The sequence below is a fragment of the Trichechus manatus genome, unplaced genomic scaffold (genome assembly GCF_000243295.1).
Source record: "Trichechus manatus latirostris isolate Lorelei unplaced genomic scaffold, TriManLat1.0 scaffold00273, whole genome shotgun sequence".
Lineage (NCBI taxonomy): Eukaryota > Metazoa > Chordata > Mammalia > Sirenia > Trichechidae > Trichechus > Trichechus manatus.
This window is the reverse complement of record NW_004444209.1, coordinates 2,109,254-2,122,440: the sequence shown is the minus strand read 5'-3', so window position 1 is coordinate 2,122,440 and position 13,187 is coordinate 2,109,254. Positions and strand designations below refer to the sequence as shown.

The 13,187-nt window shown below is 40.5% G+C and overlaps 1 pseudogene; it reads right to left on the bottom strand.

Moving 5' to 3' along the window:
- Nucleotides 1-5,456: 5,456 nt before the first annotated feature.
- On the bottom strand, nt 5,457-8,163 carry LOC101346711 (olfactory receptor 11H6-like; annotated as a pseudogene).
- Nucleotides 8,164-13,187: the final 5,024 nt, after the last annotated feature.

Genomic DNA, 13,187 nt, shown 5'->3' with positions numbered 1-13,187 from the left:
CATGATTCCCAGTATTGTGTGATTGTCCACCATTTTGTCATCTGATGTGATTTTCCTATGTGTTGTAAATCCTACCTCTATGATGTTAATGAGGCAGGATTAGAGGCAGTTGCATTAATGAGGCAGGACTCAAATTTACAGGATTAGGTTGTATCTTAAGTCAATCTCTTGAGATATAAAAGATAAAAGTGAGCAGAGAGCTATGGGGACCTCATTATCACCAAGCAAGAAGAGCCAGGAGGATAGCATGTCTTTTGGACCTGGGTCCCTGCACTGAAAAGCTCCTAGACCAAGGGAAGATTGATGATGAGGACCTTCCCCCAGAGCCAACAGAGAGAAAGCATTCCTCTGGAGCTGGCACCTTGAATTCGGGCTTCTAGCCTCCTAAACTGTGAGAGAATAAATTTCTCTTTGTTAAAGCCATCCACTTGTAGTATTTCTGTTATAGCAGCACTAGATAACTAAGACAGGCACTATTAATATTTCTGTCTATGGCGTAAAATTCAAAGTCCTAGGCCTAGCAAATGAGATGCTGTGCAGTGCAGCCTCAGTCACTTTACTGCCCCACTTTCCAAGAGTTTTTTGCAGATGTCTCCATGTCTTAATAACCCCAAACCTCTTGGGTACACAGTGAGAAGGAGTGTTAAAGGAGTAATTTAATTCTTTGGAAAATGTAAAAAAGCACCCAGTGTGAATGGCTTGCAATGAGAGAGTCAATCCACATGGAGAAAGTGACCTGCAAAAGCAAGTGTTGAGGAGTTGATAGGTGAGTAGTGTTCAGGAGTATCTGTGCTACTCTTTGCCTTTTTTTCTGTCCTTTTGTAACCCTTCCTCATCTCTGAGATTAACCCGAGAATGTATTTTACTTTTAAAACAGGTTCATGGAGGTATAATTGACATACAATAAACTGTATGTACTTCAACTGTCTATTTTGATAAATTTTCACATATGTATGTACCTGTGAAACCATCACCACGATCAAGATAGTGAACATAACCATGACCTCCACAAGTGTCTTGTGCTCCATTTTTATACCTCCCTCTTCCCCACCCCCTTTTTTCCTACTCCCCAGGAAACCACTGATCTCACTTTCACTATATTTTCTATAGTTTTATATAAATGAAATCACACAGTATATACGAGTTTTTTGTCTGGCTTCTTTCACTCAGTATAATTATTTAGAGATTCATGCATGTTGTTGCATGTATCAATAATTCATTCCTTTTGTGAATATTTTTATGAATACTGAATATTAATATTCAATTGTATGGATATACCAAAATGTGTTTATATATTTGCTTATTAATGGATATTTGGGTTGTTTCCAGTCTTTGGTTATTATAAATTAACCTGCCGTGAACATTTGTGTGCAAGTTTTTGGACAGTATATGCTTTTTTCCCCTTAGGTTAATACCTAGGAGCCAAACGGCTGTATCATGTAGTAGCTGCACCATTAAATTTTTGAGAAATTGCCTAATTGTTTTACAAAGTGCTTGTCCCATTTCACGTTCGCATTAGCAGTGCATGAGAGCAACAGTTCCTTTATATCCTCTCCAACACTTGGTATGGTCAGACTTTTTAATTTTAGTCATTCTGGTATGTGTGTCGTGGTATCTTGTGCTTTAAATTTGTATTTCCCTAATGGTGAATAATGTTGAACTTTGTGTGTGTGTGTGTGTGTGTGTGTGTGTGTGTGTGTGTGTGTGCTTTAGGTGAAAGTTTACAGCTCAAGTTAATTTCTCATTCAAAAATTTGCACACATACAGGGGTAACACACTGTATTAAATAGGTAATGTCTTATCTACATGGGTTTGATTACAGAAACTAATAAAGTATTCTCTAAAAAAAAAAATTGTACACGTATTGTTTTGTGACATTGGTTGCAATCCCCACAATTGACAGCACTTTCCCCTTTTCCACCCCTGATTCCCCTTGTCAGTTTGTCCAATTTTCCTGTCCTTCCTGCCTTCTTGTCTTGCTTTTGGGCAGGAGTTGCCCATTTGATCTCATATATTTGATTGAACTAAGAAGTATGTTCCTCACGTGTCATATTGTTTTACAAGCCTGTCTAATATTTGTCTGAAACGTGCACTTAGAGAATGGTTTCAGTTCTGAGTTAGCAGAATGTCTGGGGGCCATAGTCTTGGGGGTTCCTCCAGTCTCTGTCAGACGAGTAGGTCTGGTCTTTTTCTGTGAATTTGAATTTTGTTCCACATTTTTCTCCCTCTCTGTGTGGAGCCCTCTGTTGTGATCCCTGTTAGAGCGGTTGGTGGTGGTAGCCAGGCATCATCTAGTTCTTATGGGCTTAGGCTGGTGGAGGCTGTGATTCATGTGGTCCATTAGTCCTTTGGACTAATATTTTCCTGTGTCTTTGGTTTTCTTCATTCTCCTTTATTTTGGAAGAAATGGCACCAATGGATGTCTTAGATGGCCACTCACAAGCTTTTAAGACCCCATACACTACTCACCAAAGTTGGATGTAAAACGTTTTCTTTATGAACTGTGTTATGCCAGTTGACCTAGATGTCCCCTGAGACTATGGTCCCCATCCATCAGCCCCAGTAACTTGGTCCCTCAAGTTTTTTGGACGTGTCTAGGCTACTTCTATGGCTTTGCCTTGGTCAAGTTGTGCTGACTTCCCCTATACTGTGAGTTGCCTTCCCTTCAACGAAGTTGACACTTGTCTACTATCTAGTTAATCATTTGCACACTCCATCCCTCCCTACCCTCATAACCATCAAAGAATGTGTTTTTTTCCTCTGTGTAAACGTTTTCTTGAGTTCTAATAATAGTGATCTCATACAATATTTGTCTTATTGTGATTGACTTATTTCACTCAGCATAATGCCCTTCGGATTCATCCATGTTGTGAGATGTTTCACGGCTTCATCATTTTTCTTTACTATTGTGTAGTGAATATGTTTTATTTTCCATTTGTTTATCTCTAGGTGAAATGTCTGTTCTAATCTTTTGCCCATTTACCATGCGGAAGACCCAGGTTTGATTCTGGCCAATGCACCTCAAGTGCAGCCACTACCCGTCTTCAGCGGAGGCTTACTATGATGCTGAATAGGTTTCAGCAGGGCTTCCAGACTAAGAAGTGTTAGAAAAGCCTGGTGCTCAACTTCCAAAAATCAACTGATGAAAACCCTATGGATCATAAAGGTCCAATCTGCAGCCAAGCATGGGAATGGTGCAGGACCGGGAAGCATTCAGTTTGGTTGTGCATGGGATCCCCATGAGTAGGGGGAGCTAACTCAATGGCAGCTAACAACAACAAGGAGCCATAAGAATTTTACTTCCCCTGAGGAATCCATTTATTTTCTTCTCACAGATAATGAAAATCATATATACATAATGTTACCCCTTTTCCTCATTTTGCTTAAAAGGGAGTTCAGAACAAATTTAGGGACTTGACTTCAATAACAACACAAAATCTTATAGTTCAGAAATCTTCATTTTATTTTTTTCTTTATAAATTCATATTTTTCTCTTCTCTCTCTCTCTGCATATTTGTTGGTTATGTCAAGTCCTTTACAGAACAAAGTGAAATATAGTAAAATAAACAAAGGCATATATAAATAAACATGTAAGTAAATAAGTATCCAGTTAAGAATAGTTTATGAAGGCGGTGAGATATTGATTAAGACTTTACCTTTATATATAGTACTGAACAGCCTCCCTCAAAAGTTCATATCAAATCCTAACTCTTTACTGTTGCCAAGAGGTTCTAGATGATCTGATCCTGCCTACTTCTCCAGCCTCATATACCATTTTCCTTCTGTGTAGCCAAAATTAACTTTTCTATTCTTTAAAAACCCTGAGTATATACCTACACTTACTTGGAACTTCCTTCCTCTATATCTTTGCATTGCTTGCTCCCTTCCTTGGAAATGGCACCTCCTCAGAAAGCCATTCCCTGACCATGCTATCTAAATTATCCCTCATCCTAACCCAATATTTTCTATATTCCTATTCAATTTTATTCTTTTAATAGCACTTATGACTACTGGAATTATAGATCTACATGTTTAACTGCTTATTAGGTGTCTTCCTGCTAGAATGTAAGCTTCATGAAGGCAAGGACTTGGTCTTGTCATATATGTTTATTGAATGAATGAATGAAATGTATCAATCCCAGATGCCAACAGGCCAATTTGTTTTTTACCAAATAGACCAAATCACTGGTGCTGCCATCAAATTCTTCTAAATCTGCCATTTTCCTCCATCAATATCTTAGAATCACTCTGGCTTTTTCTCCTTGCTTTTATCTATTCTGGGCTGTGTTCAACTTAAGCTTCCTTCATTTGAAACTAACCTTAAAGTGTAATGCAAGCTAATCTTTAAGAATGTAACCCTATTCCAGGTATCTTAACTATCTTTCGCAGACAGGGAAAGCTAAGAAGAATGTAATTTACTTCTTATTTTGTAAATGGAGGTCTTGAAAGGAAAAGATCTTGAATCAGGGGGATAAAGAAAGAACTTCTACTGTCATAAGTGTTTTAATCATAGTATTCACTGTAGCTTCTTTCCTTTTCCCTGCTAAGAGCAGAATTAATATAAGATTTTTATATCTCTGCCTATATCACATACTTATTTCAAGTAATGTCTCTAAAAGACCAGTCTGTGAACTGGTGCCTGTCCAGGTGCATCAGAATCACCTGACTGCATTAAAGTAAAAATTTTCAGGGTTCATTTAAGATTCTGTTTTAGGAGATTTGAAGAAAGGCATGGAAATTTTTTCTTTTAAAAAGTTTCCCAAGTAATTATGAAACAGGCTTGGGAACCAAGGCTTTAGGTCATTATTAGAAAATTGGATGCCAATTAGATTAAAATTTTAGCTCAGTTATGATTTATTGAGTGGCACTAATTTCCTTTTATCTGAGCCACAATGATGTGAATGCTTTATTCCACTGCTAGGAGTATAGTAGAGACACTAGGCTGGAAAAAACCCAAGCATAAGAATGGAATATGCACTTATCAGAGGTAAAAACAGAACAAAAACATGAGGTCAAGGACTAGGTAAATAATCACACAAAGAAGGGAAGCCCTGGTGGGGTGGCACAATGGTTAAGAGCTCAGCTGCTAACCAAAGGGTCAGCAGTTCAAATCTACCAGCCACTCCTCAGAAATCCTATGGGACACTTATACTATGTCCTATAGGATTGCTATGAGTCAGAACCACTCAACAGCACCTAACAACAACAACAAAAGGAGAAGAAATTATTGAAGAAATGTCTAACGTCTAGATATCCAGGTCATTTAATTCAAGTTACCAGCTACCAACCAAGTTCTGATTTGCAGGCAAGATCTAGTTTAATCGGGATGCTCTTATTCATTTCTTGACTAGCAGAAATTGATGAATTTGGGTCTGGGTCTATAGGTGCAGATGAACAGAAGTTTACCTTTTACTTGGGAATAAAAATGGAGGACAAATAGTCTGATCCTGGTACACTCATTTGCTCCATTCACTCTGACCAATTTTCATGTACATCTGAATTTTTCTCAAGCCAGCCTTCGTGTCCTTGTTTCAGAGACTATAGATCAGAGGGTTTACCAGTGGGGTCACTGATGAGTAGATCAAGGTTACAATCTTCTGTATTCCAGCTGGATTTCCAGAGGTTGGGCTGATGTACATCACCATGAGGGTCCCGTAGAACAGAGACACCATAACTAGGTGGGAACCACCTAGAGAAAGCTTTACGCTTGCCAGCTGCTGAAGGGACCTGTAACACTGCTCTGAAAACCAGGGTGTATGACCCAATGATGAAGAAGAAGGTGATGAAGATAATAAGGGAACTCAATATAGAACACGAAGGCTCAATTCCAGGGGCAGGGATGCAGGACAGGGCCAGAAGGGGACCTGGGTCACAGACAAAGTGGTCAATGGTATTGGGTCCACAAAAAGGGAGTTGTGTGATAAAATAGATAGGCACTGGGTAGCAGAGGAAGGCTGTCACCCAGCAGATGGCCACCAAGTTCATGCAGAGATGATTGGTCATGATGGTCGGATGGTGGAGAGGCTTGCAGATAGCCAGATACCGATCAAAAGCCATGAGGGTCAGTAAGAAGGTCTCAGTAGTGCCCATGGAAAAGAAGAAGTAAAACGGGAGGAAGCAGGCAGTGAAAGAGAGGGTTTTGGTCTCAGATAGGAAGTTACCTAACATATTGGTAACAGTAGTACTGATGTAACAGATATCCAGAAAGGAGAAGTTGGCCAGCAGGATGTACATGGGGGTGCAAAGCCTGTGATCCAGCATCACTGCACAGACAATGGCCCCATTGCCCATCAGTGTCAGGATGTAGGTGACAGAGAACAGCATGAAGAGGAGGACCTGAACCTCTCTGGAGCACGGAAAACTCAGGAGAATGAATTCAGTCACTGTATTAACTCCTGACATATTCATGGCTTCCTAAGAGGTGACGAGGAAAAGAGTGACAATGACTCAGATGGCCTTATTACTTAATTCTTAGGGGTATCTCTTTCTGTCTTTTTCTTTTTTTTCTTTTTTAGAAATCCCTAAATTCTTCAGGTTATATTAATTTATTAAGTAAATAATAATCTTACTCTATGGTTGAAGACTGTTGAACTTTTAGAGTGCTTGATATGATTTGACACTTTGAATCCTTGAACTCTTTCTTATTCCTCTTTCAGAATTTTATCAAAGTAAAGGATAGGATCCTATGCAATAAGCATCTTGGAGAAGGTTAATAACAGTACTTACAAACATGTAAGGAAATATGAAAATCATGTATAAAATAAGATATTAAAGACCTTTAATATTGGACACATAATTTCAATTACTTGGCTCTTTGGAATCAGAGACACAAATGCTATACATCAGAGAGGGAGAATGGTAATGAACAAAGTCTTTATGAATTTTACTTTCATTCTGGATCGAGTTAGAGTTATACTATTATTAATTTTAAGGTGATCTTATATCCTATTCAAAACAATGTCAAATGTGCTGTCCTTTCTTTAGTGTTCATCAAGCCTGTTAATGTGAAAAATCTTTGAACATCCAAAAACCAGTTGTGGGTGAGTTGATTTTGACTCATAGCAATCCCATGTGTCGCAGAGCAGAACTGTTCCATAGGGTTTTCAAGGCTGTAACTTTTTGTAAGCAGATCACCAGGACTTTCTTCCAAGACGGCCACCTTTCAATTAGTAGCAGAGAGCTTAACCATTTGTACCACACAGGGATTCTTTTTGAACATCTAGGCATCTATATAGTGGCTTTCTATTTGATTCCGTTTTTTACGAACTAAATTAAAATATCACTTTCCTGAGTTTCCCCAGCCCTCTTGGTTTTAAGGATGAGTCTCCTTATATTCATTCACGTAACTTTTAAACCTTGGTCTAAGTCACAATTCTCCTTACAGGTAGAAAAAGTGAGGAATAGATGTGGTATCTTATTTTAAGATTTTGTCTAAGGTGTCAAGATTTCTAGAAAGGCTCCTGATGGATGCAAAGGATTACAAACGTCAAGCACATCCAAGCAGAGATCTCCCGTAAACTGTCTCTCCAGATAAGGATTCCCTCTCCTAATTCAAAGCTCTCTTTTTTGCTCTCATCATATTATGTGTGTGCGAGGTTGGAGTTGTTTTGGGAAGTGGAGGGAGAGCTGGGAAATCACTGTAATTTTGAAGTATAAAAATCTTCATGAAAACTTCCTTCTCAGACTTTGACTTTGTCTGACTTCCATTGTGAGAGGGGCAAAATGAGGTCAATAAAATCTCCTAAGATTCAGTAGCCAATAGTTTGGTCTTAATTTACTTTCTGGATCCCCTCAGTTAATGAAGGACAGTCTTTAATTGGGCCTAAATGATCCCAAGTGACATGATTGAGGGATGATATTTATTCAGGAAAATATAAGGCCAGAATACAGCTCCAGACACTTATTTTTTTAACATTCCAGCTAAGAATATTTATTAATGTATTAGTTATAATATATGATACTTTCCACATCACATAATGCCATACCTTTAATCTTGATTATTGCAGTTGGAGACACAGTGGGATGGGAGAGGTTCAGAATTTTTCACATCAAACTTCACTGTAAGTTTCCTCTTCAGTCTATTGGTAGATTGTCTCTGGTGTGGCAAAGCTGTGAGTATGTCCTCTGTAGCAGGAATTCAGAGTATCCAGGAAACTAAAGAAACCACAAAGAAAGAGTAAGAAAAGCAAGAAGAAATATTTGATAACTAATGTGTATGAGACCTCCAATGGCTTTGAAAACCAAGTGGAAATGAGTCCGCCAATCTGGCAAGCTCAATCACGTTGTTGCTCTTCCATTTTTCAGTGGTTATCATCCAATCTTAGGCAGAGCCATACATGCCTAAAAATGAGGAGAGCTGAAGTTTATTTCAGCCCTGCTCCTCATCATCCTTTTCCCAGTCCTTCCTAGATGTCACTTTGCCAATGTCTGTGTTCCTCTAAAGAATTGGTTCTGGTTGGTTAATAAAGACAGCATTTACATACTACTGAGGTTTCTTCTTCACCCTCATCTCTCACTTTCCTGAATTTCCCCATCCCTCTTAGTTTTAAGGATGAGTCTGCTTATATTCATTCATGTAATCTGAGATGCTGTTGTTTTTACAGTCACACAATAGAAGGCATAAACAGCAAGGCTAAGAGCTGTTCTATACTTGTATCTCTTCTGAACCCATGTCCACATAGAACTGGCTTGTAATCTATTTTCACTGCAACAAACGGCAGGCAGGATGGAAGGCATGACATCCTTGGCAGGTAGCATCCAGAGAGGGGACTTACATTGCTGGACACCCAGTATTTGTTTCTAGGGAAAGTGGCATATTTGCTATGCAACAGATACTTATCTATGTTACTCTGAAATCCATGTCTTACGTATCCTAAGGGATATAGTCTCCTATGGATTCTAAAAGTGAGACTTTATGCAGGAAGATTGTCAGTCATATCCCAAAGGTTCTCTTCTCTCCAGGAGTCCATTAACTGGCTGTTGGGACTTAGTTTTTCCATTGATGATCACATCATCTCATGTTATTGTAGAGTAGATGCTTATTTTGGTTCTACTGAAAGGTTGCTGTTTTGATGGTGCAAACACCAGCAACACTAGGTTAGTTGGAAGACTAGGTTTATGTTCTTCTTCCTAGTCTCTCACATTCAATTTTATTCAATTTTTGAGTCTGTAAGCTTTGGACTCTCTTATTTGTTAATAACAGAGTTGACATTAGAGTTATAGTTTTCTTTCCTATTGACTCACTCAACAGCTTGGGAAGGGCTACTCCCTTTACTTTGGTGAAAGGCTTTCTCTTCCAGGTCAGCTCTGTGCTTCTAGTATGATACTGACAGTAAGTATTAGGCAAGAGAACTGAGGCAAGAGTAAAAAGAAAGCATAACTCTGTCCTCAGCAATCTCATGATGTAAACTGTAAAGGAAATGGGGGCAGGATGGGGACAATTATAATCTTGCTCCAAATTATATGGCTCCCTCAGGACTATGTGTGAATTCATAATCCTCTTGCCACTGCTGCTTAGTAGATATTCTGCTTTGGCAGCGATATTGTGGCACTGAAGCCTACAACATGTTTCCTGTGAGTAGTTCTATCAGTGGAGCAGAACCTGTTAGGTTAATTCTGAGTTACCAGGAATAAAAATGCAAAAGACCAAATTTCTCTTTAAACAGAGTGTGAGTTTTTAATGGTGAACGTATTTTTCCTTCCGTGACTAAGTTAAGAGTCTCTTGGAAAGTCTGAATCCCTAAATACCTGCCTTATACCCAATAGTCGTAATGTTCAAAATGCCATTATTGTAATTTCTTTGAGTTCAGATTAATGATAATGAAACACCTACAATTTATTTAATACTTACTACCTGCTTTGTGTGTATTATCTCATTAAATCCACACAATACTATGGCCTAATTGGAATATAATATGTCTGGTCCGCAATATAATATTTAATCCATTTTGGTTAATTTCTACCAAGGTGGCTTTTGAAAAGAAAAGGAATGTAGGTGTGGTCTCATTCTGCATTACTGTAGAGCTTGGAAATTCCTAAATGTGAATGCAGTGATTTCCAATTCTCTCTGTGTATTAGAAACTCCTGGGGAGCTTTTAAAAAATAGCTGTGCCTAGGTCCCACCCCAATTCTGAATTAATTGATTGAGGAACACTGCTCAGGTGGAGGAAGATGTGAATAGAAAGTCCCACATGTGGTTGTGATTACTGTAACTCTCCCTGCATGGACTTGTAACATGACACTTGCCTCCAAAAATGGAAGGCACAGAGAGACCAAAGAAAGAGGAGGGCAACTCCAGGGTGGCAGCAAAGGAGTTTATTAGGGAGACTTACATATAAGACAGGCCCTGGGCAGCAGCAGGACAAAGCAGATCTCTCCACCCAACAGTGGGAGGGCAGAGGTTTTATAGTGGTGGTGAACGATAGTGGCTACACAGCAGGGATGCCTGTAGACTTACATAAGGCCACCTCAGCAAGAATTATGTAACAATGACTTAGCAAATGGCAGTGAACTAGTGGAAAGCATGAGGGTGGTCATGTTTGATCTTGCAAAGAATGTTTCCCTTCAGTCCACCCCTTGAGGTTGGCTCTTACAATCTGGCATGTTCCTCCTCTTCCCCAAGGTCACTGAGGGCTGGGAGAGAGGGGTTATACCTTTACAGGTAAAACAGACAGTGTTGCTGTAGTTGGAGGCACAGACCACACCAGCAATATAGACAAACACAGCAGAAAAGCCCTATACACAGGAAAAGATCAAGACCCAACAAAAAACCTTGTCAGACAGAGGGAAAAGAGGAAAACCAGGCAGCCACAGCAGACCAGCCATCAGGTGTGTCCAAGATCTCTATCTGTTATACCCCAATTAGTTAAACAGGCTTTAATACCCACTCTCATGTCTCCCGTAGCTGCCCAGTTGGTTCCAGTCAGGGGTTCCATGCTCCAAGGCATTCCTTTGGTGCTTGAGAAGGGGAGTTGTCCACAGACCCAGCAGCTGTTTTTGTTGTGGACTACAGCAAAACTGTGATCACACTCTAGGAAGACACTGGCAGCCTCAAAGGGAAGAAAGCAGAGTAGGCCATACCTACAGTTGGAAAAACAGTTGTTTAGTAGGTACCAAGAGGGGTAAGTCTTCCCCTTTTATTAGGATCACACTAGTGGCTTCCCTTCAGGTGGTGAGAGCAATGGCTGATTTAGGCATTTTTTTCCTGGCTGAGTGTACCATATGTGGTCCCCTGGGGAGAAAACTCAAGGCGTTGTGAGTAAAGCTACCTGTTTTTCTGTATGCCAGAAAAGGAGACCCACTTCTGATCCTCGTGATATAACCATCATTCCTTTCCATGTAAAGTGTGACTCTTGAGGCTCTATGTGCAGTAGGACTGCAGGCTCGCACACTGTGTCAATCAGTACCTCCACCTCCAGAGATTGAAGTAATCAGCCCATCCCGGTGGGGTGACCCATGACAGATGCTAATAGATGGTTCCACTTCCCGGCACCAGGTTCTGAGGTGTCTGGAGGACCCTGCTGTTTTGTTCTTGTAACAATCTTGGTGGATATGCTTCAGGAGCCTATGCTGTCACTTGTATTGTTGGAGGGTCACTCGGAGCCCCTAGTCTGGCATATGGGGCTAAAGTCCTAGTTTTGCCCAGTTTGTCAACCTCAAAGCCTCAGGCAGCACCTTGGTCCACCCTGCCTGGGAAGCCTTGCCTATAAGTGTTCTTATTTGTTGTTTTAGGAGACCGTTCTTCCTTTCCACCAGGCTTGTGCCGTAGGGGTTGTAGAGCAGGAGGTAATGCCATTGTACTTTGTTTTTGGCCGTCCATTTGCACACATCGTGACCTGTAAAGTGTGTACCCTGGTCACTATCAATACTTCATGGTATTCCTTACAAAACACTCAATTTTTTGTAGTCTTTTTATTGTAGAAGCCTAGTTTGCTCATTTACACAGGACACCTGTGTCAAGCTGATAACAGTGGCCACACAAACAAGAGTGTATTTTGCTCCTTCCCCGGGGGATAGGGACCCTATAAAATCTACTTGCCAGTCTTGGGCATTGGCATGAGCACACGGGGCAATTTTGTACAGCTACCACTAAATCACTATACTTCACTGTTATGCCTGTCTTTTTAGCTGTTTTCAAAAAAACACAGGCACTATGGTGTCCACTTTTCTGATGAATCTAGTGGGCACCTTTCCCTTTGGGATGCACTGCTCTAACCTGTGCTATAGTGTCTGCTTCTTGGTTTCCCAGTGGGGAAAGAGGTGAATGGGCTGCTGACCAGACTACCCTTAAGAATTTTACTGATGTTTCCAGCCCCTGTATCTTTTGGGGATTCACAGCCCATCCTCTCCCCTGTAGGTGGATGATTGGGGTGTCTAGATACTTTTATAAGAGAGAAACATCTTCAGCAATTAACATGATATCATAAATGTAATGAAACCAACAGATAGTAGTAGGAAAGGAAAAAGAGTTCGATCCATAGCAACCATACCGTGGCAAATGGTGGGACTATGTAGATACCCTTGGGGTGGCTCCTGAAACATCCACTGCTGTCCATCCCAGGTGAGGGCAAAGTGATCTTCAGTGGATCTTGAGAGGGATGCTAAAGAATGCATTGGCAAGGTCCAACACAGCAAGACACAAGCACAGGTCTCTACTAAAGGTCTCCAACAAAGAAGTTAAGTTTGGGACTACAGCATGCGTAGGAGGGATCATCTTATTAAGTTCTCTATAGTCCATGGTCATATGCCAGGACCCAGATGGTTTCTTCACAGGCCACACAGGGCTATTAAAAGCACTGTGGACTTCCCAAGGGAAGCCTGTCCTTTTCTATTCCAGAACGGTTTCACAGATTTCCTTATGTCCTCTGGGAAACTTATATTGCCTCATGTCTACTGCTCTTGGTGGTGGTGGCAGGCTCACTGGTTCCCATACCGTGTTCCCCCTCAAGACTACTTTTGCCACCCTCATTTGCAGCCAGAATTCTCTGACAGATGTGGTCAAAGTCAGTCCCATGAGGACATCCACCCCTAGAATATATTCTGGTATTGGGGAAATATAAACCTGACATGGTTTAGGGGAAGCACATCCTAGTTGTAGGGTCAGGAGTACCTGACATACACAAATGGACTTTCTGCAGTGCCCATCAACTGCCAAGGGGAGTCCTCAAAACCATTCAGGGTTTCCAAAG